General features: G+C 45.6%; 1 pseudogene; it reads left to right on the top strand.

Moving 5' to 3' along the window:
• Window positions 1-333: 333 nt before the first annotated feature.
• LOC101566854 lies at window positions 334-584 on the top strand (annotated as a pseudogene).
• The last annotated feature ends 3126 nt before the right edge of the window (window positions 585-3710 follow it).

Raw genomic sequence — 3710 nt, 5'->3', positions numbered from 1 at the left:
TTTTTTTTTTTTTTTTTTTTTTTTTTTTTTTTTTGGGATTGAACTCAGACTCTTGCACTTGCCAGGCAAGCACTTATTCTACTGAGCTATCTCCCTGGCCCCTAACCTCAGAAATCTTATACTCAATGAAAATAATCCAAATGTGAAAAAGATATACTTTTATGTATTTACTTATTTTGAGACAGGATCCCGCTGTATAATTCAGGTTAGCTTTGGACTTACTGTGTAACAGAGGCTGGCCTTGAACTCATGGCAATCCTCCCGCCTCAGCCTCCCTGGTGCTCAGCTTTATTATTTAATTCATATGAGGTTTCTGGAGGGGCGTTGCTTGAAGCCTGGAAGGAGGTCGGAAGTGCTGGTATGGCTTCCAGCAGGGTCCCGGTGGGCGCTGCCGGCTTGGCAAATGAAACCCCTGAAATTCTGGACAACGTGGGAGACTGGCTGCAGGGCGTCTACCACTTTGCCACGGATAGGAATGACTTCTGAAGGAACTTGATCCTCAGATGGGACTCTTGGCCGCAGGAGTTTGACTGGCCAGGAACTTGAGTGACAATGATCTACTGGCACCTCAGCCAGGGTTGTAGCCCAACAGGAAATGAAATTCCTACACTGTAGCCAAACCCTCCAAAATGAGGACCTACAGCCTGTGACCAGCAAGAGATCCATTCTGATGGCAGCTGAAGCTGACTCACAGGGGCCCTTCCTCTTCTCTTCCCTCCTGGAACTGTTCTCTGCTTAGCAGCCGGCCACATCTAGGGTTGCCTCAGTCCTGTAAAGTTGTGTACATAGCCTGTTTCTATAGGGGGCAGTCATTGCTGTGTCCTAAGGAGTACTAATAGTGCTTCAGCAAATATTTGAAATAAAGACTGTACACAAAGAAAAAAAGTTTCTGGAAAAGACAAGTCTGTATGACAGAAGGCAGGTTGACAGAAGGCAGGTTAGGAGTCACCTGGGCCTGGAGGTGGGCACTGTTTGAGAGATCTTATGAGATGATTAAAGGTTCTAAACAATCAGATGGTGGTCATGGTTTCCCAACTCAGTAAATATACAAAAATATACAAAATTATACACTTTTTATTAATTTTATTGAGAAACAAATAGCCATGGGACAGTTTCAAAACAGGTTAGTAGGACAGTGACAATAATTAATACATTGCATATTGTTGTCTTCATAGTAGTTATTCATAGTATGTACACTTTTTAAGGAGTTGTATTTATGGTGTGTATGTTATGTCTCTAAAAGGCAGTGCTGGTGATCCAACAAGGGGCCACCCACATGCACAGCCTGAGCTGTATCACTAAGCTACATCCCTGGCCTTGATCAACGAATTTTAGAATTTTTATTTCCCTGCTCTGCTGAGGAGATGGTTTTCAGACTTGCCTGACTTCCTGGGACCTCCTAGAGTTTGTTTCAGATGCTATGTTTGTGATGTGTTCAGTTTCCCTGCAGGAACTGAGAAACCTTTGATCTTTGCGCTAACTGACAGTGCCTTGCTTTCTTGCCAGAGCCCCTGTAATTCTTCTGGAGTTTCCATGTGAGATACTTCTGTACCTTTTGCCTGTTTGCTCTCAGAGTTGTCTTCTATGCAGTGTAAAGTTTCACCTGTTGTCCCCTGAAATAACGAGGGGCAGAGGACATTGCGATCAGCTTCTGCATTATTTCTCCACCTTGCCCTTCCGTTCAAAAAGCCTCTGTCCTACATGGTTGACAGTACATGGGTTTTTGCTGCCTCTGGATATGGCAGGTGCTCAAAAGGCTGATTCGGATCCCCAGGACACTTCTGTGGTTTCCAGAGAAATCTCCCATCAAGAACCTCACCCTGCATTTCCAGGTGGGTGGATATTCTCTAACTGATCCCTTCTGACTTCCACCCCCAGCTTCTGCCCCCCCATTCCCTTACCCTGGGAGGCAAGCCCTAAGGTATGGTCCTTTTCAAAAGGTTCATAGGCATTTTCTTGCCAAGCTTCCACTAGCCAGCACCACTCAGTGGAGACAGAGGTGCTGGCCATCTCTGGCCAAGGGGAGAATGAGGGAAGACAACTCCTGATTCCAAGAAAAATAGATGTAAGTAGTCAGGGGTTCAGGTATCTTCTTTCAACACTGAGCATGCTGCATACATGTATGGGGCTTGATTCTAGGTCTCTGCTGGGCCAGGGATGTAGGTACTGATAAGATAAAAATTACATAAATACTGAGAATAAAAACAAGGCAGGAGGCCACATATGGCAGTACATGCCTGTAATTCCAGCAATCTGAGAGGCTGAGGTGGAAGAATCCTGAATTGGAGCCCAGCCTGGGCAATTACAGTAGTGCCTCAGTTTCAAGAATGCTTCTGTTCAAGAACAATTTGGTTCTCAAACAAAAGCATTTGGCAAAATTTTTCTTCCATCTGTGAACTCACATTGGGTGGTGAATATGACTGTGGCCAAATTCCCCACCCAGACACTTGGTCGTGGTTTCCTGCAGTTCAGATTGTGGCCACAGACAGACCTGTGCATACTTCTGTGAAGCCTTTTTGTGTGCTTTTTAGCATATGCAGGACTGCAGTGTTATTCAATCTAGTGGGGCTCCTAAGAAAGTGCAGAGCAGTAATGGTACAAAGAAGGTTTTAAAGAAAATAACCAGGGGCCGGTCAAATCGCTCAGCAGATTAAAGCACCTACAAGCAGGCAGGCACAGGGGCCAGGGGTTCCATCCCCAGGCCTGCCATGCTGGCCTCGCCCCCAGGGTGTGCTGAGATGGCAATTGAGACTGCGTGATGATGTGCGCCTATAATCCCAGCTCTTAGGAGGCTGTAAACAGGTAGATGACTGAGTCAGATCTAGTAGTGGGACCCTGAACACCCTGTAGACACTTCCCTAAAATACAAAAAAGAGAGAGAGGAAGAAAGGAAGAAGAAAGAAAGAAAGAAAGAAAGAAAGAAAGAAAGAAAGAAAAAAGAAAGAAAGAAAGAAAGAAAGAAAGAAAGAAAGAAAGAAAGAAAGAAAGAAAGAAAGAAAGAAAATAACCAGACAGGCATGGTGGTGCATGCCTGTAATCCCAGCACTCGGGAGGGAGGCTGAGGCAGGAGAATCATTGCGAGTTTGAGACCAGCCTGAACTGTGCAGTGAGACCCTGTCTCAAAAAGACAAAAAGAAAGGAAAGGAAATTAAAGGAACCATTGAATTTTGTTTGTCTGTTTGTTTTTGGTTTTGTTTTAGGGGCTGAGGGCTTCCAGCTTGCTAGGAAGCTGAGCCAAATCCCCAGCCCCAGGAACCATTGCATTGAGGCAGCAAATTGTAGAAAAGCAGGTGTGTGGTATTCATGTGACTAGTCTGGCCTCAGAGCACAAGATGGTAAGGTTAACCATCTCAACTGATTTGAAGAAGATATCATCAAAGGAGCTGATGTTGCCAAAGGAGTAACGACATTTACCAAGCAGAGGACATAAGTGCTACAAGAGATGGAAAATCTTTTGCTGGTGTGGTTGAATGAGAAAGAGCTGGCAGGTGATAGCCTTAGTGAGGCTGTGATCTGGAGGAAAGCCAGGAATTGCACAGTGATTTGCTGCACAAAAGTCCTCTACAAGGGCTGGGGAGATGGCTCAGTGGTCTAAAGCACCCACTTAGAACAAGCTAAGCTAAGCAAAGCACAGGTACTGCGGTTCAATCCCCCAGCACCACATGCCGGCCAGCCCCGCCCCCTGGTGGGCTGAGCTGGCCACACACACA

Source organism: Octodon degus, unplaced genomic scaffold (assembly GCF_000260255.1).
Source record: "Octodon degus isolate 3935 unplaced genomic scaffold, OctDeg1.0 scaffold00092, whole genome shotgun sequence".
NCBI classification, from domain to species: domain Eukaryota; kingdom Metazoa; phylum Chordata; class Mammalia; order Rodentia; family Octodontidae; genus Octodon; species Octodon degus.
The sequence above is the reverse complement of the archived record's forward strand: the minus strand, read 5'-3'. Positions and strand labels throughout refer to the sequence as shown.